Raw genomic sequence first — 25,059 nt, forward strand, 5'->3', positions numbered from 1 at the left:
AGACCATACATTTTGCTCTGCATAATAGCTTCTGCTCTAATAGCTTCTTATTGAACTTTAAAAAAAGAAAGGAAAAAGAAGACAAACTCCTCACTGTAGTCTATCTACCACATGCACCTGATCTAGGAGTTCATTACATATATCTCCCACTTGCTCATTGTATTTTAATCACAATGTCCTATTCCTACTCGCTAAGCACCCTAAACTCGTTTTTCCCATGAAGACTTTCCCTAAGTTTTCCTCTGAATGAAATGCTATTTTCCCAGGTCTTTGACTGGTTGTCTCCTTTACGTTATTAAGGTTTACCTCAATTGTTACCTTTCCAGAAAGTTATCAGATTTCACCATCTAACTCAAAGATTCAGTATTGCTCAATCACTTTACACACATTACTTTCACTGCTTCACAATGCCTGATAAGTTACAAAATCATTCAAGGGACAATTATCCATAGTGCCCTGCTGATCTTGTGATCAACATCAAGATCTAATCTTGACACATAGATCAGGTTTGGCATGTAGTAGCTTTCAGTAAATATTTGTTAAATGAATAAATTAATGAATTGGAGAATTAGTGGCATTTACTATAATTTTTTAGTACACTCATACCTAACACAGTTACTAACCTTAGTAGGTACTTAATGAATAAATTTTGAATGAAAATATTTGATTGTACTGAGTCTATTTATTATTTGCAACAATATCAGAAGCTATTTCCCCTTCATTAACAGTAGATTTTTAAACATGTCTCATTTGTACACCAATATACAATATGGAACAACATATATGTCAAAAAGAGACCGCCCCCTGATTGGTCCATATCCATCACAGAATTTATAATGACTAAGAATGTGTTGCTAGTCAAGGCAAGCCTGTATGTATTCAAAATTTTTATACAAAAGTAAAAGGATATTTATCTATGAAGAACAGAAAGTTTAGAAAAATATTTTAAATAAGGAATCCAACGAAGAGCTAGATAATAAAGCAAAATAGTTGCTATTAAAGAATAAATTGGTGAATCAGAAGAGAGAGCCAGAGGAAACTTTAGTAAAAATATGATTTTTCAATATAATGTTATTTCTATTGAAAATTAAGCATCTACAGGGAAACTACAGTGAATGACAAGGTAAGTATAACTCAAGGAAATTATAGCAAATATAAAGGGAAAGAAAAAGCAATGGCTGAAGTTTACCTTCTAATTTCAAAACAGTAGCCCTCCTCATGAGATGCATGAGATTAGATCATGGTAAAGTCAGAGGTATCTATGTTTTTGTTTTTGTTTTTGTTTTCTTTGAAACGAAGTTTCTCTGTCACCCAGGTTGAAGTGCAATGGCACGATCTCAACTCACTGCAACATCCGCCTCCCAGGCTCAAGTGATTCTCCTTCCCTAGCCTCCCAAGTAGCTGGAATCACAGGCATGTGCCACCATGCCTGGCTAATTTTATATTTTTAGTAGAGATAAGGTTTCACTGTGTTGGTCAGACTGGTCTCGGACTCCTGACCTCAGGTGATCTGCCCTTCTCAGCCTCCCAAAGAGCTAAGATTACAGGAGTGAGCCACCATGCCTGACCATATTTTTAATGTTTTTCATGAAAAATTTCTTCAGGTATTACATGTGTAATTTTCCAAATGAAATATTGAGAGAGATGTGTATGTTCAGGTCTACAAATCTGGTAAGGAAATTTGAAAAATGTATAAATGGGACCTGAAAGTCTCCTGACACTGCATCATCTATTTATTTTTCTTTTTTGTCAGAATATGTGAGATTTATAGATTATGATTCTTGCTTTTAATCAAGAAGGCAAAGTCAATGCCACATACTACAATTGGAAAAATGTACATAAAGGATAAGCAAAGGTCATGATTAAAGTTCCACTTTTTTGAAAATTCTTCTGAAATTTTTTCAATTGCTCTGCCTCCCTAATCTATTTAGAAGGATACTTACAGATTATTTCTTGTCTAATGGAACTCTGCTACAGTGAGGGTTTAATGGATTCAGACCACAGTGAGTGGAGACTATGGTCAGCCACCATCCTTGATCCAGGGAAAGTTTATAATAGAGTGTTAGGAGACTTCCATCATTTGTTGAGTCATTAAATTGTTCTTACAGGTATTATGGTCCATGGGGAAAATCCCTGTGCTTCTACTTCATTAACAAGCAAGTCAGTAAATGAAGCAAAGATTTTAGCCAGCAGTAGATGAGGATACTCAATTTAAAACTTCTTTTCAAAGCCAGGACTTACAAATAGGCTAAAGAGCTACTAGTTTAGTAGCTGCATTTTCATGTAAGAAGAAACAAATGCAAATTCTTTCCAAAGGGAAGCATTCTCCATTTGTGTTCCCAAAATTCCCACAAATTAAGGAGAAAATCAGACTAAGTCAAAAGCAAAATCAATGTTTTTATAGTATAGAAAAGATTAAAATTTTAAGGAAGAAGATAATATGAAATTCATCCTTAATCTCACTATTCCAAGATTATTCACACTTTTATTTATGGTTTATCCCTTTACAATTTTTCTATGACTATGTACATGGATATCTTTTATTTACAAATATGGGGGTATTAATAAATGTACTAATTTTCTTTTTGTTAAAAAAATTTTAGCAGGAAGAATATGATATGATTCTATTTTTTTCCACACAAAGCCACATCTGCAGAGATAAGGGACATACGACTGAAATAACAATCCTATTGGGATTGAAGTTGTATGTTTAGAGGGTCATTCATAACCTGTAATTGTTACTTAAAAATATAGGAATTCTTTTTTAATTTTTTTATTATTTAAATTTTTGTGGGTACACGATAAGTATATTTATTTATGGGGTACATGAAATGTTTTGGTACAGGCATGCAGTGTGAAATGAGTGCATCCTGGAGAATGGGCTATCCATCCCCTCAAGCATTCATCCTTTGAGTTACAAATAATCCAATTACAGTTTTTAAGTTAGTTTAAAATGTACAATTAAGTTACTGTTGACTATAGTCATGCTATTATACTGTCAAATAATAGGCCTGATTTATTTTTTGTATATTTTTACCCAATAACAATCTCTGCATCCACCCTCTACGACCCTTCCCAGTTTCTGGTAACCATCCCACTACTCTCTATGTCCATGAGTTTAATTGTTTTCATTTTTAGGTCCCATGAATAACTCAGAACATGTAATGTTTTGTCTTTCTGTGCCTGGCTTATTCCACTTAACATAATTCCACTTCCATCCATGTTGTTGCAAATGACTGGATCTCATTATTTTTTAATGTCTGAATAGTACTCCATTGTGTATATGTACTACATTTTCTTTGTGCATGTATCTGTTGATAGACATATAGATTGTTTCCAAATATTAGCTATTGTAAATAGTGCTGCAGCAAACATAGGAACGCAGATAGCTCTTTGATATATCAATTTCCTTTTTTAGGGGTATATATCCGGTATTTGGATTACTGGATCATATCATAGCTAAATTTTCACTTTTTTGAGAAAAACATCAAACTGTTTTTCATAGTAGTTGTACTGATTTATGTTCCTACCAAGAGCATAGAAGGGTTTCCTTTTCTCCACATCCTCACCAGCATTTGTTATTGCCTGTTGATTGGATATAAGCCATTTTAACTGGGGTGAAATAATATCTCATTGTAGTTTTGACTGGCATTTTTCTGATGATGAATTATATTGAACACCTTTTCATATGCCTGTTTGCCATTTCTATGTCTTCTTTTAAGAAATGCCTATTCATATCTTTTGCCCATTTTTTGATTAGATTTTTAGATTTTTTCCTATAGAGGTGTTTGAGCTCCTTATGTATTCTCATTAATCCCGTCAAAGTTGTTTGCAAATATTTTCTCCCATACTCTAGGGAGAAATAAATACTGTAAGTTGTCTCTTTATTTTGCTGATTGTATTCTTTTCTGTGAAGAAGATTTTTAACTTGATGTGATTCTATTTGTCTATGTTTGTTTTGGTTGTCTGTGCTTATAGGGTATTGCTTAAGAAATCTTTGCCCAGACTAATGTCCTGGAAATATTCTTGGAGGTTTTCTTGTAGTAGTTTCATAGTTTAAGGTCTTAGATTTGAGTGTTTAATCAATTTTGATTTGATTTTTGTGTATGGTGAGTGATAGCCATCTAGTTTCATTCTTCTGCATAGGGACATCCAGTTTTCCCAGCAACATTTATTGAAGAAACTGTCTTTTCCCCAGTGTAAGCTCTTGATACCTTTGCCAAAAATGAGTTCACTATAGGTGTATGAATTTGTTTCTGGGTTCTCTATTCTATTCCATTAATCTATGTGTCTACATTTTGTTTGTTTGTTTGTTTTTGAGATGGAGTTTTGCTCTTGTCACCCACGCTGGAGTGCAATGGCGTGATCTCGGCTCACTGCAACTTTTACCTTCTGGGTTCCAGCAATTCTCCTGCCTCAACCTCCTGAGTAGCTGGGATCACAAGTGTGTTCCCCCATGATTGCCTAATTTTTGTATTTTTAGTAGAGATGAGGTTTCACCCCATTGGCCAGGCTGGTCTCAAACTCCTGACCTCAGGTGATCTGCCCACCTTGGCCTCCCAAAGTGCTGGGATCACAGACATGAGCCACTGCACCCAGCCTATGTGTCTGTTTTAACTCCAGCACCATGCTGTTTTGGTTACAATGGCTCTGTAGTATAATTTGAAGTCAGGTAATATGATTTTTCCAGTATTATTATTTTTACTTAGAATATCTTTTACTATTCTTGGTCTTTTGTGGTTCCATATAAATTTTAGGGTTGTTTTTACTATTTCTGTGAAGAATGTCATCAATATTTTGATCAGAGTTTCACTGAATCTGTAGATTGTTTTGGGTGTAGACAGTTTAACAATATTGATTCTTTCAATACATGAACATGGAATATTGTGTGTGTGTGTGTGTGTGTGTGTGTTCTTTTCGGTTTCTTTCATCAGTATTTCATAGTTTTCATTATGTTTCTCTTCTTTGGTTAAGCTTATTCCTAGATATTTTATGTGTAGCTATTGTAACTGAGATTACTTTTTAAATTTCTTTTTCACATTGTTCACTGTTGGTATATAGAAGAAATGCTACTGATTTTGGTATGTTGATTTTGTATTCTGCAATTTTACTGAATTTATTGTTTAATAGTTTTTTGTGGAGTCTTTCGGTTTTTTCAAATATAAGATAATATCTTCTGCAAACAAGAATAATTTGACTTCTTTCTTTCTAATTTGGATGTCTTTCATGTCTTTCCTTTGTCTGATTGTTCTTGATAGAACTTCCAGTACTATGTTGAATAACAGTGGTGACAGTGGACATTCTTATTGTGTTCCAGATCTTAGAGAAAGGGCTTCTAGTTTTTCATTATTCAGTACGATACTAGCTGTGGGTCTGTCATATATTTCTTTAATTATGTTGAGGTATGTTTCTTCTATTCCCAATTTTTTTAGGGTTTTTATCATGAAAAGATGCTGAATTTGAACAAAAGCTTTTCATCATCAACTGAAATAATGTAGTTTTATCCTTTAATCTGTTGAGGTCATTGGAGCTTTTCCTTACTGGGAGAATTTTTATTATGGCATTGATGTCATTATTTTATATTGGACTGCTCAGGTATTGGATTTCTTCCTGGTTCAATCTTGATAGGTTGTATGTCTCTAGAAATTTGTCTATTTCTTCCAGAGATTCCAATTTATTGGCATATAGTTGCTCATAGTAGCCATTAATGATCCTTCAAATTTCTGAAGTATCAGTTGTAATGTCTCCTTTTTCATTTCCGATTTTGTTTATTTGGATCTTCTCTTTTTTTTTTCCTAGTCTGGTTAAAGGTTTGTCAACTTTAACTTTTCAAAAAAGAACTTTTTGTTTCATTGATCATTTGTATTGTTTTCTTCATTTCAATTCCATTTATTTCTGCTCTAATCTTTATATCTTTTCTTCTACTAATTTTGCATTAGGTTTCCTCTTGCTTTTCTAGTTCTTTAACATGTATCATTAGATTGTTCATTTGAAGTGTTTCCTCTTCTTTGTTGTACACATTTACTGCTATAAACTTGCCTCTTAGTACTGCCTTGGCTGTATCCCACAGTTTTGGTGTTATATTTCCATTATGATTTGTTTCAAGAATTTTTTTTTCAATTTCTTTCTTAATTTCTTCACTAACTCACTGGTCATTCAGAAGCATATTGTTTAATTTCCATGGATTTGTATAGTTTCCAAAATTACTCTGGTTATTTATTTTTAGTTTTATTTCATTGTGGTCAGAGAAGATGCTTATTTTATTTTTTAAATGTTTTAAGACTTGTTTTTTGACCTAAAATATGGTCCATCTTTGAGAATAATTCACGTCCTAAGAAAAGAATGTGTATTCTGCAGCTCTTTGATAAAATGTTCTGTAACTATCTATTAGAACCATTTGGTCTTTGATGCAGACTATCTGATATTTCTTTGTTGGTTTTCTGTCTGGAAGATCTGTTCAATGCTGAAAGTGGGGTGTTAATATTTTACTGGGGCCTCTTGAGCTCTAATTATATTGCCTCTATATATCTGGGTGCTCCAGTGTTGGGTGCATATATATTAAAATTATTCTATTCTCTTCCTGAATTGACCCCTTTATCATTATATAGTGACTTTCTTTGCATCTTCTTATAGCTTTGGTCTTAAAACTGTTTTGTCTGATAGAAGTGTAGCAACTTCTGATCTTTGTTTTTCCATTGGCTGGAATATCTTTTTCCATCCCTTTATTTTCAGTCTGTGAGTGTCTTTATAGGTGAAGTGTGTTTCTAGTAGGCAACAGATTCTTGGGTCTTGGTTTTTCATCCATTTTACCAATCTGTGTCTTTTGATTGGAGAGTTTAGTCCATTTACATCCAATGTTATTACTGATAAGAAAGGACTTACTCTTTCCATGTTGTTATTTGTTTTCTGGTTGGTTTGTGGTCTTCTTTCTTTCTTTTATTTCTGTTCCTCTAGTGAAGATGACTTTCGCTGGTAGTATGATTTTGTTGCTTACTTTCTATTTTTGTGTATTCATTTTATGTTGTTTAGCTTGAGATTACCATGAGGTTTGCAAATGCTGCCCTATCTTATAATCCATTATTTTAGCCTAACAATTTAATAACCCATTATTTTAATCTAATAAAAACTCAGTGCTATTTGAGTAAGTAAACAAGTAAAAATAAAATTAATAAAAACTCTACTTCATCACCCTGCTTTTTAACTTTTTGTTGTTTTTCTATTTATATCTTATTGTATGAATTATGTCTTGGAAAGTCATTATAATTAACATTTTTGATAGTTCATTTTTCTTTTTCTTTTCTTTTTCTTTTTCTTTCTTTTTTTTTTTTTTTTTTTTTTTTGACACATGGCCTCACTGTCACACAGGCTGGAGTGCCGTGGCATAATCACAACTCACTGGAGCCTCGACCTCCTAGGCTCAAACAATCCTCCCACCTCATCCCCCCAAAGTAGCTGGGACCCCAAGCACACACGACCATGCCTGGCTAATTCTTGTACTTTTTGTAGAGATGGAGTTTTGTCATGTTGTTCAGGCTGGTCTCAAACTCCTGGACTCAAGTGATCCAGCCAACTTGTCCTCCCAAAGTACTGGGATTACAGGCATCAGCCACTGTGCCTGGCCTAATATTCTGTGTTTTTCTGTATGCTAATAATTACCAGTGAGTTTTGTACCTTGAGGTAATTATTTGTTGCTCATTAATGCCATTTTCTTTCTAATTGAAGTACTCCCTTTACCATTTCTTATAGGACAGGTCATGTTGATGAAATCTGGAAGTTTTCATTTCACTTTCATGTTTGAAGAATATTTTTGATGGATATACTATTCTAGGGTACTATTTTGCTCTGTTTTGTTTTTTTCTTCAGCATATTAAATATATAATGCCACACTCTCATGGTCTGGCCTGTAAGGTTTTGACTGATAAATCTTCTGCCAAATGTTTTGGAGCTCCATTGTATGTTATTTGTTTCTTTTCTGTCACTGCTTTTAGAATCTTTTATTTATCCTTGACCTTTGAGAGTCTGATTATTAAATGCCTTGAGGTTGTCTTCCTTGGGCTCAATCTGCTTGGTGTTCTATAACCTTCTTGTACTTGAAGATAAGAAAGATTAATACCTTTCTCTAGGTTTGGGAAGTTCTCTGCTATTATCCCCTTGAATAAATTGTCTACTCCTACTTATTTATCTATCTCCTCTCTAAGGCCAATAACTCTTAGATTTTCCCATTAGAAGCTATTTTTCTAGATCCCATTGGCATGCTTCATTGTTTTTTATTCTTTTGTCTTTTGTCTCCTCTGATTGTGTATTTTCAAATATCCTGTCTTCCTGTTTACTAATTCTTTCTTCTGTGTGATTAATTATGCTGTGAAAGTACTCTGATACATTTTTCAGTATGATAAATGCATTTTTTAGTTTCAGATTTTCTGCTTGATTCTTTTTTTTTATTATTATACTTTAAGTTCTAGGGTACATGTGCATAACGTGCAGGTTTGTTACATATGTATACTTTATTTCAATCTCCCTATTACATTTATCTAATATAATTCTGAATTCCTTCTCTGTGTTATCTTAAATTTCTTTGCATTTCCTCAACACAGCTATTTTGAATTCTATGTTGGAGAGGACATGTCTCTGTTTCTCCAGGATTGGTCCCTGGTGCCTAATTTAGTTCATTTGGTGAGGTCATGTTTTCCTAGATGGTGTTGATGCTAGTATATCTTCTTTGGTACTTGGGCACTGAAAAATTACGTATTTATTATAGTCTTCACTGTCTGGGATTATAGCCATTCTTCTTGGGAAGGCTTTCCAGACATTTGAAAGAACTTAGGTGTTGTAATCTAAGCTATATCTGCTTTAAGGGCACCCCAAGCGTAGCTATGCTGTGGTTCTTGCAGATTACTCAGAGAGGCTCTGCCTTGATAATCTTGGACAAGATTCGGGAGAATTCTCTGGATTACCAGGCAGAGACTTTTGTTCTTTCTCCTTACTTTTTCTCAAGCATAAAGAGTCTCTCTCTTTCTGTTCTGATCCACCTAAAGCTGAAGATAAAGTGTCAAGAGCACCCCTGTCACTACCACCATTATGATTGTGCCAGGTTGAACCTGAAGCCATCACATGGTGCTGGGTCTCACACAAAGCCTGCTGTAACCACACCCTGGCTACAACCTATGCACACTCAAAGTCCAGGGGCTCTACATCACATAGTGGCAAAGCCAGCCAGGCCTGTGTTTTTCCCTTCAGAACAGCAAGGTCTCCCAGACTTGAGTCCAGAAATACCATCTGGAAGCCAGGTACTAGAGTCAAAAACTAGGGGTTTACCTGGTTTCTATTGTACTGTGGCTGAACTGGCACTCAAGTCACAGTGCATAGTCTTTCCTATTCTTTCCTCCTCTTTCCAAAGGCAGAGGAGCCTTACCCCATATTCACTGCCATCCCAAGCCATAAGAAATACCGCCAGATTATCACCAATGTTACCTTAAGCTCCAAGGTCTGTTAAGTAAGCTTGCCACGAATACTACTTGGCCTGGGACTCACCCTTCATGGAAGTGGGCTCCCTTCTGGCCCAGGGTAGGTCCAGAAATGCTATCCAAGAGTCAAGTCCTGGAATCAGAGACTCCAAGAACCCTCTTGGTGCTCTGCTCCCCTGTGGCCATGCTGGTACCTGAAGCCAGCAAGTCTCAGAGGCTAACCCAAGGTTTTTGATATAGTACCTGGGTATAGCTGCTGATTATTCAGGGCCCACAAGTTCTTCAGTTAGCAGGTGATGAATACTGCTGGGAATGGGTTTTTCTTTTGAGGCAGCGGGTTTCCTTCTGGCCATGGTGTGTCTAGAAATGTCATCTGGGAGCTAGGGCCTGGAATGGGGGCCTCATGACTCAGAGAGACGTCTTATCCTTCTGAGGAATATGGTATCTAGATTCAAGACAAAGTCTTTCCCACTCTTCCCTCTCCTCTTTTCAAAAGGAAAGAAGGGATGTCTTTTGTAACTGTGAGTTATACAACTTGGGGTTAGGGAAGGGATGATGATGGCATGCTCTTGTCTGTTCCAGCTGGTGTCTCATAATGTCCCCTGTCCCCCACCAACACCAAGTTTACTGTCTCCTGACCTAGTTCAGCACCAGGACTTGCCTAAGAGCTGCAGTCCTTATGGCCTTGACTGCCTTTCAAGTTTACTTGGAGACACAGAGTCCTGTAACAGCCACTCAAGTTCAGACTGCTGGGATCAGAGATTCCCCTCTGGCTAGGACTGCTTTAAATGCTCCCTCTGTGGGAGTCAGCTGAGTTCTATCTGGTTTTCCTTTCTGCTTTAACAGGACAGCAATGAGTTTAATGCCTCACAGCTACTGTGTTCTCCTCTTTCCAGCATCCAGAGATGCTCTTGGCAGCATGCTGAGGGTGGTGTTGTGGGGGACTTCCATGATTGAAGACCGTGTTTTCTATCTCTTCAGTGTCTCTTTCAGTGATATAAAGGTAAAACCAGGTGCTATAAGTGCTCATCTGGTTTTTTGGTGCTTTTAAAGGTGTTTTTTCTGTGTGGATAGTTGTTAACTTAGTGACCTTGTCAGGGAAGGGGAGGCGAGTGTATGATAAGTGGAGCTTATCTGCCATCCTGCTCCACTGCCACTATTCAGTAACTAATTTTTAATCTGATTTTATGTAATAATAAATCATGAAGATGCACTTTTACAAAATCTCTTTAATCTTAGTTTTCAGTTGAGATAAAATGTATAAGACATTATAAGAAACAAAGTATGTGATTAATTTGATAAGGCTTGAGAATTACATATGATCATAAAATGACCATCTAAAGTAAGATATAGAATATATCCACTTTCTAAAAAACTCCCCCGTCCCTTTCTCCAATCAGTCCCAACTTTACCAGAGACAACCACTTCCTGATTTCTAACACCATGAGTTAGTTTTGCTTCCACTTGGACTTCCAATAAATGAGATAATACAGTGTATTTTATGTGTTATTTTCCACAACATAAATACTTTTTAAGATTCATGCATGTTCCTTGAATGTATCAGTAGCTCATTCCTCTCTCTTTCTGAGTGAATATAGCATAATTTGTTCATCCATTTTTAATGAATATTTCTGTTATCCTCATTATTGCGGTTTTATGAAAAAAGACTTGTATAAATATTCTTGTAGAAGTTAGTTTGTAGACTTATATCTCTTAGATAATTACCTAGGAGTAAAACTTCTAGACCATAGGATAAATACACAACTAGTTTTATAAGAAACATCTGAACAATTCTTCATATGCATTGTACCATTTTACCTTTACATCAGCCACGTGTGAATATTTTCAGTATTTCAAAATATTGCCAGCATTTGGTAGTGTCAATGAGTAAAGTCTGTGTTATTGTCATTATCCTCATTTACAGAAGGCTGCCTTTTAGCTGTATCCTCAGATGGCAGAGACAGACAGATATTTTATTTTTTTCCTCCTTTCATAAGGTGATGAATCCCACCAGAAGGGCCTCATCCTAATTACTTCCCCAAAGCTCCACCTCCAAATACCATCATATTGGGAATTTGGATTTCAACACAATTTTGAAGGGACACAAACATTTAGTTCGTAGCATTATTCAATAATGCTTCACCTTCTTTATGTCTTTTCAAGCCTGAAGAACTAGTTTCTCAGTTTCTTTAAAAATCTGCTCCATTTTAATTAGGATTTTTGTCTGATCTATAGACTAATTTAGGAATAACTAACATTTAAAAAATTGAGTTATTCGGTCAATAAACATTGTATATTTCTCCATTTATTTAAATCCTTAATTTTTCTCTGCATAGCTTTGTCATTTGCAGTATAGACATGATGAACATTTTTATAATATATATTTCTTTTTGATGCTCTGATACTATGATAATTGGTATTTTTCTTTCAGTGTCCAACATTCCATTATCAGTTTAAAAAAATATAACTTATCTCTGCATACCAATTTTCTATTCTGCAATCTTGTTCAGATTACTTATTAATTACACCAGCAGTTTCTAGATACACAAAATGTCATTGACAAATAAAGAGGGTTTTACTGTTTCCTTTATAATCATTTTGGCTTTTTTTCTTTTCTTTCTTCAATTAATATCACTTCTAGTAGATTTTTCAAAAGAGGTGGTAAGATCAGATACTGGCATTTTATAATTGTTAGGGGAAAAAGTTTAGGCTTTCCATACATAAAGATGCTATTTATAATTTCTTAGTAGGTACCCTTTATCAGATTAAAGATGCTCCTTTAATTCTCAGTTTGTTGAGATTTTTCCATGATCAATAAGTATTTATCAAATTGGTTTTCTGAATCTATTGAGATAATTATAGGATTTTTAGGCTTTATTCTGTTAGGTTGATATACTAGTTTGTCTGTGGCCATACCACCCTGAATGCACCCAGTCTCATCTGATATACTACCTTCATTGCTTTTTAAAAAACAAGTTAAAGAAACCATGCATTTCTGGGATAAACCCTACTTTATACGGGTGTATTATACCCTTTTATATATATTTTAGAATTTAATATATTAATGATTTTGGTGACTATGCTCAAGAGAGATTTTTTCTCTGTAAACTTTCATTCTTCTAAATCTTTGTCAATTTTGTTATCAGGGCTATGCTGGCCTCAATAATGAGTTTGAAAGTATTCTTTCTTCCTGTATTTTCTGAGTAGTAAATTACATGAGCTATTCAACACTTTATTATAAAATAGATTTTGTGTTAGATGATTTTTCACAACTCAAAGCTAATATATGTGTTTGGAGAACATTTAAGGTAAGCTAGGTTAATTTGATGTTCAGTAGGTTAGGTTATTAAATGAATCTTTGACTTTCGATACTCCCAACTTATTATATAACCCCATCACAAGTTGAGGAAAATCTGTGTGTGTGTGTGTGTGTGTGTGTGTGTGTGTGTGTGTGTGGTGTATGTGTATATATATGTGCGTGTGGGGGGCTGTGTATGTGTATATATATGTGTGTGTGTGTATGGAGAGAGAGAGAGACAAAGAGATATAGCTCAGGATCTATAGTTATTCATCTATCTATAATTGATAGTTTGATATAAAAACAGATGGACATATATGCTATTTAGATTTTCTACTTCTTATTCTTTTAAAACGTGTAATCCCCTAGCAAAGCTTATGCCAAAAAAAAAGAGAGAGAGAGAAAACACAAAATACTAGTATCAGGAATATAAAGAGAACATAGCAGGTTAGAGCAAATGGACACAAACAGACATTGAGGTAAAGGTCTTTACCGTAGGCCTAGAAACAATGTCTGTTCAGGAATAAGAGCTTATAGTGGAATACTTTATGCCAATAAATACAACAACTTTGATGAAATGGCAAAATTCCTGAAAGGAAACCACCGACATATCATTGGTATTAATAAGTGGAAGAGTGTGCTGTTCTAAGGACGCGCTGCATTAGCGAGCCAAAACCTACTGCAAGACACTCAGTAGCACATGTCTACTATGTCCACTATGAAAACAGAGCAGTTAAAGGCATCCTTATAAGATAAAACATTAATTTATAAAGTGATTTTATGTATGTAGGTTACATGTTGAGGAATTACATTCACTGATCTTTTCCTTCTTATTATGTTGAATAGCAACATATGTTTTTATTGTTCTTAATTGTTTGTACAAATTATCTGAAGGAAGTGTTATGGTCTTCTAATTCCAGAACTAACAGAAAAATGTTTCCTCTACTATAATAATTAGAATAACACAAGGTAATCTATAATCATAACTTTTCTTGAACTCATTAGAGAGCTGAGGTCTCAAGAGCATCACTGAAAGTGAATTCCAAAGAGTAGCTACCCTGCCCACCAAAAGAAGGGACACATGAACTATTTCTCTTTTGCCAGAACACAGAATAGAGATGGCTACCATACAAGTGCATAAGACAAAATGAGCTAAAATGTTTATACGTTCTTGAAGGCTACATATAGGCTACCGTATCAGTTGGTAAGAACTGGGGACCCTACACAAAGGTAATTAGCACTCATTTACTCTTTTCCGCAAGATTTTATGGTATAATCATGAGGTATATTAGGAGAAGGCAGGACACTGGAAAGAACATACCTTGGTAGTCAAAATGTTCACTAGATAATTAGTTTCTTGAGGACAGGCACAAATACCTCCCCTCTTCCCAAGACCTTTGTTTCCTATGAAGCAAAAACATTTAGCTCTTGAGGAAAGAGCAACAAATACTCTTGCCACAAGGGCACAGGCAACAATGATTTCTTATGTAAAGAGAGTAGAAGAAGATATCTGCTTCTGGGGAAAATGTAGAGAAACTACTCATGTCCTAGACACAAACAATAATACATTGATGCTGGGATCAGAGCAGATGCAGAAACTGCCTGGAAAGAGGGTCAGGAAAGCATCCTAGGCATAGGATTCTATGCTGATTTCGAGCTGAGGTTTATAACCACAGGAGAAGAGTTAGTAAACTCTCTACTACCTAAGACAGAAAAGAAGAACACTTTTTCTGAGATAGCCCTACCCTAATATCCTGGAGCACAAAGTTTGTGTCAGATTTAGGTGGACAAGAACAATAGAAGCCTTGTGCAAAAGACTTTACCGTAAGCCTAGAAAGAAATAACATGCAAAAGCAGTCTACTACTGACAGAGCAAGCAGAGCATGGATGGAGACTTTCTGTAGAAAAGTGAAGAGAAACAGCAGAAAATGTAGGGAATATGAGAACATATGAGAATATTAAAATATTTTTAAAATTATAGATGAAAATAGCTTTTCTGCCATAATATCTATATAAAGTATATTATTTCCAGCAACCTGATAAATATGAGAATAAATAAATGTTTACTCATTAAAAATGACGAGAGGAAATTCAAGTTTTTTTTCCTTTTTTTCTAATATATATTTTGAAGGCATTTCACATTTTTTTAAATTCCAGCATAAAAATATACTGAGATCTCAGAAATGTTACAAGTAATCAACCATGTATTTCAACTTAAATCAGTCATCATAATTATCAAATGACGATGTGCCTATTTTACAATACAATTTTCTTTTCTTAACTCTAAATCTTCTTTCTCAACTCTTTAGAAAATAAATAATATTGAGGGAGCAAAGTCTTGATTTTATATTTTTCTCCCAACTGAAGTTGTTCTTTCATTGGAAGCTCTCTTTTTGGTTCTAAAGTATTGTCAATCCTCTTTGAATACTGGCATTCTGGAAATGGATTCTACCTTGAGCACTGTGATTCACTGGGTGGGAAAACTTCAAAATGAATGTTTCTTTTATTTCTCATCACTCTTACTCTTGATTTCTACTTCCTTTTTCATCAGGAATAATGAAAGATGGTGTGATTCAAATTTGAACCATTTAATTGCTTCATATTGGAAGTTATTAACTTATATTGTGAAGCCTTGCATTATGACATTTTATATGTTTATAAAATTTTAAAAGTCAGTGGTTAAAAATAAGACCCAAGTGTGCTTCATTTTTTTAAGTCTACAGATAATAGGGAGGAATTAACTTTGCATAATCATGAAATAATGCAGCCTTAAACATACATTGTCTATGCCTTAAATAAAGACTAAAGAAAAAAAATCCTTTTCTTTAATACTGATGAGAATCTAGGCATGAAATAAGGGATTTATATATTTAAAATAACAAGAATTTGAAGATTACCTGCTTTTAAAAGATGTCTCAAAAATTCGGTTATCCAGAGTCTGACTTGAAAAACTTCTTTCCCAAATTGCTAAATGGAGAATAGCCATCCTTTCCAATCTTCATATCCTAATTGAAGAATGGGGTATTAACTGCAGAACAGAGCTGGAGGGTGAGAGAGACTCTGCCATTCTGAAGAAATTTATTCTAAGCTGCCTCATGAAGTTCCAAAGGCCACCAGATAATAAAGTCACTTAATGTCATCCAAAAAAGTGTTCTCATCCCATCTTTATTTCTGGCTCCAACAATTATTTTCAACTACTAAATATACACTAAAATATACAGAAAAGTAGTTTTGGTGGTTTAAAGGAAATTAGTCTCCAACTCAATTTTCACACAAGACGAAGGAACCAAAGGTCTTAAATATTTCTTAACGTAGAAAGATATTAGTCGGGACCCCTTATCTTCTGATTCCTAGTTTAAGGTTCATATTATTACATCAAAATGAGAAATGTGGCTCTTAAAAGCCTTCCCATATAAGGGATTTTACTGACTTGTTTGCAATTTTTTTGGAAGTCCAAATGGATAGAAGACAAGTGTTGAGATACTTATTTAAAAAGTGACACAGAGAAGGATTAAGAAAGATATATGAAAAAGACAGCATTACTGAAATTATAGCCACTATAGTGATTGGGATAAAAATCACATTAATAGCCAGGTGCGGATGCTCATGTCTGTAATCCCAGCACTTTGAAAGGCTGAGGTGGGTGGATCACCTGAGGTCAGGAATTCAAGACCAGCCTGACCAACATGGTGAAACCCTGTCTCTACCAAAAATACAAAGATTAGCTAGCTGGGTGTGGTGGCATGTGCTTGTAGTCCCAGCTACTTGGAAGGCTGAGACAGGAGAATTGCTTGAGCCTAGGAGGCAGAGGTTTCAGTGAGCCGAGATCGCATCACTGTATTCCAGCCTGGGCGACAGAGTGAGACTATGTCTCAAAAAAATAAAAAATAAAAAATCACATTAACAAAGAAGTTGATAAAAAGATAGTGCCAGCAAGATGCTACCAAGGATTATACTTTTAGCTGATGCATAAGTATGGCAAACCCTGCTGACTGTCCTTTTTTCTCATTTCGTAAGGACTTCAATTTTTAGGATTTATATTGTGAAAATAATAAATAGATTGTGAATTAAAACTCATTTAAGAAACTGTCATTCTGACAGGGTATCAATCTTAAGATCTATGGAATTCATAGAGTTTGTTAATTTAATTTAGCTTCTGAAATTAATGTAACCCATTCACCAATATATTGAAAAATCACCTGCTTCCTTGACATTAAGACGAATAATGGTATCCTCAGGTTGGACAGATATTTGTGAAATTTAGTAATATGTCAAATATTGTCATTTATAATGTTGGTTCCTGGAAAGTACTTTACACCTAGTTACTTTTACCTAGGTAAGAAGTATCATAAAATTGTCTCCATTTTAAAAAGATACAGACATGTAAACATTTTACATGTACCAGATGCCTAGTTAAAGGCTTTACACATGTATCTCATTTAACCTTCACAACAATCTCATGATACAGCAGCATTATATATAATAGTAAAGGAACTGAGGCTTAGAGATGTTGATAACTAATACAGAACAAAGCTGGGATGTGAACCCAGGGATCCTGGTTATAAGATCTGTGCGGTTAACTAACATGTTACGTCATTGTATGTATTAGAAGATTAAAAAAATGAAGAATTAATGACTGATTTATGCTCATGTAGGAAATTAGAGGTGATGTAAGAGTGAAAGGAAATTACATCATTCTTTTAGACAAACCAGGCTGGTTCAGGTATTAGCCACATCTAAGCTCTCATCAAAAGCTCAAATGAGGCATTGTTTCTTTTTGGGCTTCCTCAGACTGTTGGCAGAACTCATCTCCTTGTGACCATAGAACTGAGGCCTCCATTTTATTCCTGGCTGTCATTTGGGGCTTGTAAGCCTCTAGAAGCTGACCACAGTCCTCTGCCATCTAGCCCTCTTCATAACTAGAATAATAATAATAATAATAATAATAATAATAATAATGCTTTCAGCCATACAGTTGCAAGAGAATGAGCTTGGAAGTGGATTTAAGAATGCAGTCCAACTGATGAATTGATTGTGGGCTTGTGAAATCCTGAGTAGAGGATCCAGTTAGGACATGCCTGGGATCCTGACCCACAGAAATTATAAGATAATAAGTGTGTTTTTTAAACTTCTAAGTTTGTGCAATAGAAAATTAATACAAATTTCAGACCATAAGTGGGTGATAATTTAATAAATGGCTAAAATGTGAGAGTGCTTTTTGAATCAGGAAGTTAGAAGAAGCTGGAAGAATTTTAATGAGCACAATAGAGCCTAAGTCACCTTGAACATGCTGTTACAGAAATATAGATGAGAAAGCTGACAGTTAGGGCTCAGAGGAAGTGAGGAATGTGATATTGGGAAATTGAGGAAATGAGATTCCAGTAATGTAGTAAGAGAAAGCCAAGTGAAATTGTCTCCAGTTATGTGGAAAGTACAACCAGTAAGTGATGAAATTGAGTGTATGGTGTCCTTGGAGATTGGTTCCAGGACCCCAGTATATTAAAATCCATGCATACTCAATTTCTATAGTTGGCCCTATAGAATCTCATTTAGTTAAAAAATAAATCCGCATGAAAGTGGAACCACACAGTTCAAACCTATGTTGTTCAAGGGCCAACTGTATGCCCATTATATTTCCAAGCAATGTTTTGGAAGTGCAATCTTGCTGCTTATAGTACAATGCAGGAGGAAAGAGATAAGTTGAGGAAAGAACAGTTAAACAAAAGGAACCAGAATTTGTTTTGAAAATTCTCAGACTCTAAATGAAAAACAAGCTTAAATTTATGAGATTCACAGACAGTAATCTATATTCTAGAGAAAAAGCTGAGGTTGTAAATTGTGTAATCTTTTGTGAAAACTTCAGAAAAATTAAAAGTCATGTCATGGCCTTTTTCAAAAGATTAAAGGAGTGCCTCACGGATCTTCTTAACCATACCGATAGACCTTTAGAAGCTGAAGGGTGTATTTCCTCAGCTATTTTGGGAGGAACCAAAAGTTGAGAAGAGATAATCTCCAAAATCTCTATGGATGTGTATTTTATCTAGTAAGTAAATCTTCATAAAACCCTTGGAAGACTCACAAACATTTGAGGGACCTTGAAGTGGGAGAAGATATATTTTTCTGGAGAGAAGGACATGAATTCATGGAAACCAGAAGGTGAACTATGGAAGTGAGCCCCAACAATCCATACCCTTGCATAATTCCCTCTTAAATGTGACTGAGAACCATGACTTGTCTGTCACCAGCAGATGATAGCAAAGGTGATGGGATGTCATTTCCACGATTATGTTGTTATATAAGACTCTCTTAGCGTATTAGGGAACCCTCCATTTCTGACTTTGAAGGAGTAAGCTGCCGTGTTTGATAAGGACTTATGAAAAATGGCCACATAGTAAGAAATCCGGATTCTGGGTAGTTTCTGGGTGCTGAGAGCCATCTCCAGCCAACAGTTCACTAGGTAACATGAACCTCTATTCTACAATGACAAAAGATGGACTCTGCCAACACTCTGCCCCAACAATCTGAGGATACTTGGAAGCAGATCTTTTCCCGTTCAAAACCCTGCTGTGACTGAAGCACAAGCCAACATCTGAATTGAGGCTTGCACCCTAAAGAAGAGAATCTAGCTAAACTGTGTGCAGATTTGTATCCTATAGTAACTGTGAGATAATAAACCTGTCAGTATTTTAAGTCAGTAAATTTTTTGAAAATTTTGATGCAGCATAGATAGCAGGTATAGTCATGTAATAAAATTCAGCCACATATACAGAATGTGCATATTAAATGCCCTGTGATATCTTCGTATTAAGATACCAACAATTATTGATGAGAACTATCTACAACATCAAGACTTGATTAATTAGGTAGAAATGGATCCTGAGACACAGAAAATACTGTTATAAGCTATTAGATAATTTAGTCAAAAAATAGCTAATTATTTTGTTTCAAACTTTATGTGTATAGAAACAGTCTTAAAATATCTCACCTAATAATCATACAAAAATAGTTGGTATAAAGGAGAAATTAATTCAAGGTCATGCTTGATTTAACAGCAGGGAAGAGGCTTGAGCTAAATCTCTTAACTCCTGGTTCAGTGAGCATTCTAATACATTACACTAGTTTTACATCATTATTATCCTTTGAGTGATCATTCATTTATTCATTCATTTGTTTCCTCAACAAAATGAATGCCAATAGTGTGATATTCAAAGTAACTTTTTAGGTAATGTGGGAAATATAATGATAATAAAAATGTATACTATTAACAACAATGCACACAAGTAAATAGTACAAAATAGGATCTGAGGTTTTTCTTTTGAGAGATACAGAAAAAGAGGAATTTGGATTTACAAAAGAAAAACTCCTTTGGATGAAATGGGCATTGAAAATATACTTTAAGGATAATGTAGCATTGTACCAAATTGTAAAGATCCAATGCATTTAGAATCAACAGGAATAGGGTAAATGTTAGGACAAAATGCTCCTTTTTCCAGAAAGATGATTTGAAGATGGCTTGATCTGCATCAAAGAGACTTAGCTCAGTTTTCCCAAACTGTGGTCATGTTAGAATCACCCACATATGTTTTAATGTATTTATGTTGGGGAGCGGAGAGAGCACTTTAAGTGTCTACGCGTTTATGCATATGTCTTGGGGCTACTGTATTAATTTTTCTCAAATTATCTATGCCATGTGCCAATGTCCCACACCATGGATTTTGTGATTTAATAGGTCTGCAATAAGCCCAACAGCTACTTCATTTTTTTTCCATAGTTGATTTTAATAAACAACATATATTGAGGACCAAAACGTTATTTTATAAGAATAAATTAAAAGTTCCCCTGCACCTCTTGTTGTCAACCGTGGTTCTCAACTTTTAATATGAATAAGAATGGCTGAGATCTTCCTAAAATGTGGATTATATTTCAGCAGGTTTGAAATGGGACCTGAGACGCTGTATTTCTAGAGCTGGACTCAACCCTTCTGAGCTCCCTTGATTTTAATATGTCTTTCTTTGCATCACAAATGGCAAGATTCCACTGATGAGATTCACCTCCTCATGATAATTCTCACTAGAAGTTAAATTTGCCACCTCTAAACAAACCCTACTGCAGGTTAGGTTTCATTTGAACAAAATTGTCTTTGAGTAAAGTATAGCACTAGAAGAGTTTTCTGGGTTTTTAGGGTGATATTCTAATACATAAAATCTATCAATAATTAGTTTTCTTATTGTTTTTCTTTTTAAACTTATAAAATCAATCCAGGAACTTCAAAGCCATGGGATTTTTTGATACATGTTTTTCAAAACATGTACTATTGAGGTGTCCCGCGTATTAATTTTGTTACTAATACAATTACATTCATGTGCAGTTTTTAAATTTTATATTGAGTGAATTTTTAAACAAACAAAAATATGTTGACCTCTGATACCAATAGCAACGAAAACAGACACACACAAAAATCTTACAGAATGCATCTACATGAAACTGGACTCTGGATTTTAAAACAGAGTAGAGGCCAACAAATTTGAACATAGGTTTTGGAACCAGAAAGGTCTGCATTTGATCTCCAGCTATAAATTATTGACTACATGATCTCGGGATGAATGCTCACCTTTTAGAGCCTAGATTTCCACAACTGTAAATAGGATATGGATATCCCTAAATAACAAGGTCGTGCTGAGAATTAAATGTTTGTAAAACCAAGGACATGGCAAGACCTACGTGTTAGGTATTATTTTTCTTAAAGTAGAAGAATTCTAAAAGTAATTTTTGTTCTAACTTCCTTTCCCTGGTCCTTCACTCATTTATCAACACGGAAAAATGTCTGCAGTTACTTGCTATAGAGCTACAAAGATAAAAGCTCCAGAACATTCTCCAACACACACAACACAGAGCTGTCCATAACCTGTCCAAGTAGCAGAACGCTTTCCTGTATTTTCTGTTTTACTTAATACGATGTCCTTGGAAAGAACTGGCATATTTTTCCCAGCCTAAAAAGTGAAAGTTAAGTTTCTTCCTAAAATTGTAGCTAAAGCAAAGCCAAACTAAAATTTATTTTTTTCTAAACTTTTCATCTGAACAGTCATATCTTATAGTTTATATGTAAATAGTATTCTTGCTATTGTAAAATTTTGTGTAAAACAATCCAAATCACAGGATAATTGTTACTTTAAGTAATATATTACTGTGGAAATGTAATAGTTGTAAAGAGTGAAGAATACATTAGAAAGCAATTCAGTGTAATTGCATCCTTGGGATTGCTTTTTGTGCCTGCAGCTGTTTTTTTGCATGAAAAAAAAAGCAAAGGTCTGAGATGGATTTTTCAGTTGCTACTGAAATTGCAGAGTTTCATGGCTAGCCTTCAACTGCTGAATAACATTTAAAGATGAAAAGGCTTTGAAATATGTTTTTCTCAAATACATAGATTTTACCCAGCAACAATAACACAAAGTTTAATTGTTTTCTGTTGGTTTTTCTCTCATCCCTCCATTCCCATACTCCATATAGTGTAGGGGGGATATCAAATAGTATTCCTGAGCAAGAGTCATGGAAATGTCAACCTTCACAAATAATATTAAAAGCAGAAATATAAAAGGAGTAGTAACAAATTATATTAAATTTCAGAAGTGTGTAAAAATGATTCAGAAATAGATAGATCAATACAGCCTAAAAACAAAGGTTTCTACAGATTTCCTTTGGTAATGTAGCATTAATGTGGCATCTTTCTCCTAAAAGCCTGAGTTATTCTATAACCATGACTAAGTCCCAACAAGCGACTTTCGGGAAAACAGAAGAAGCTGTTAATCTGCCAAGAGGTATGAAAAGTGAGATTCTAAGCAGTTAAGCAGATTGTCCCAGGTGAGAGTAAACCAAAGCAAAAACACCCGAGGTAAGAGCAGAGCATAATTAAACACTAGATCCTGCATGGTCTAAACCTTTGACCCGCAGACACTATGCTTCCGTCTAGTCATAAGGGAAAATAAGCTTCATGCCTATCAGCTTTAAATCTTTCAGAAAAATCATAATATCCCAAATCATAGTATATAATGCATAATAACAACTTTCAAAAACCTGTCCCAGAATTTATGATTCTTTGGGGAGGTGGGGAAGAACTACTTATAATCAATCTGTGCATATAACAGAAAAAGAAATAATGAACAATTGTACTTGATAAATATTTACTTCTCCTCTCCTTTTGTGAGATATAGCGCAACATACTATCAGAAGTATGTTATTGTCACTATACTAAAGGAGTTTTACAATGGAGGACCATCATGGCCTTAACAAAGGTGGCCTAACGACCTTACTATTTCCTTCTGTTTGACCAAATTCTAGACTGGTTTATTCCCGACTATAAGCTCTTGACTTCCATTTTATTTATTTTAGAGAATCTATAACTGCAAATTCTTTCTCTGTCCCTCTGAAATGTACAGAAATCTTCTCCAAGCCTCTAGTTAGTTTCACAACCCTTTCTCAAGGACTTGGGAGCCATCTCTTCAAAATGTGATCAGTTAAGGAGATTGTGCCCTATCTTTCAGGCTGTGTGAGAGGGTAGGAGCCTAACTCCTAACTTCTATAAACACCAACTAGTAAATACAGATGACCTAATCCCATTGTCTAACCTCCCCACTAACTTTTTCAGCACTTTTTCACTAGCTACCCCATCAAGTGGAAATTCTTCCATGTTTTGTTTCATTGGAGTTGAGTTGAATCTTCCCTATCAAAAAATCTTGAATGAATTCTTTCCTCCTTTTTTAATTCTGTCTAGTGCATTTTTTCTTTGACAACATATGGGCTCAACAGAAATTGGACAATAGAAGAATTCGATATTTTTGAAAGACTGAAAAGTTATCAATTGCAATAATGTGAATGAAGATAAGCAGTTACAGATTTGAGTCACAAATTGCAAATTCTATCTGTCTCTACTTAAATGTAAAGTATAATTGACAACCGTGGGTTTCTATCCCATACATCTCTTTGTGTATGCATAGTTTGTAGACAGAGTTAGATGTAATCTAATTATCTGTATTACTGTAGAATGAATCTTGAAGAAGATGAGTCTAGAACAAAACTAATGTTCAGAGAATGAAAAGAATATACAGCAAGGGAGTGGGGGCAGAAAAAAATGATGTGTCAGGAAACATCAAACAAATTTGCTTTAAATAGAGTGTAAAGTTCAATCTGGGGAAGACAAAGAAGTAGGTTAATTAAGAAATAAATTATGTAACTATAATGCTTAGTTACAGAGAAATCTGTTAATGGGAAAGTTTAAACATAAGTCTCTCTTAAATAGTCCTTTAAGATAAAGTAATTTTAATAAAAATTTGAAGATTTTAATAAAAAATTTGAAGATTAATCTTCAAAAAAAGATTAAATATTTGAAGATTTTAAAAGTTTGAAGATTCAGACAGCCCAAATAATTTGTGTTTTAAATTTGAATTTTATAAAAGGGATTTTCCTTTTGGGCATTAAGGAAGGCTGAGAGGATTTTTCTTTTCTCAATATTAAAAAATAATTTATTTATAAAAACTAAATTATTTTAAAAATGTTTTCATAGTAGGGTCACATGTTAAAATATTTGATATGGCTATATCATGCAATACTTTAAATACTTAGATCCATATTGATATTCTGTATCACTTCCTAAAAAGTTCCATACATTTCTTACCATCTACACAAAGCAGTATGTTTTTATTTATACTATAATTATTTTTATAGATATGATATTTAGTATTCCCTTGTTATAATTAACCAACTCCAAATTAATAAATTTAAGGGCATTTTTTAGTTCACATGTCATCCTTCCAATATTAGGTATCATTGACCACTCTCTTTTCTTCATGATATTTTCTCAGTCCTTTGCATTAAGACACTATAATAATTGTTATTTTCATCTTAAAACGTTCTCTTTTTGCCTATAAAACTACATCTATAACTTGCCATAATTTCATTCTAGAATTTTTATCTTAGAATCTTCATCACTTTAACAGTTGTCTCTGCAAGCCTAATGAAGTAAGTGTGAGTCATATCTAACATTCCCAGGAAAGATGCCCGCATAGGCCTGTGACTGTTTAACAAGAACCCAACAGCAGTTAATAGGAACTTGTCTGAGTAAACTCTTGGAATTTGGGGTATAAAAATGACTCACAGTGGAGTAGGGTACCACTTATATTTAACAGACATTTAGTGGGCAGTAATAATGTCTCATATATTGGACTAGGCCATAAATACATACAAATAAATAAGACAAATTACTCACATTTCAGCAAAAAGAAAATATGAAAGTAAGGTGATGAA

This window comes from Chlorocebus sabaeus, chromosome 23, assembly GCF_047675955.1.
Source record: "Chlorocebus sabaeus isolate Y175 chromosome 23, mChlSab1.0.hap1, whole genome shotgun sequence".
NCBI lineage: Eukaryota > Metazoa > Chordata > Mammalia > Primates > Cercopithecidae > Chlorocebus > Chlorocebus sabaeus.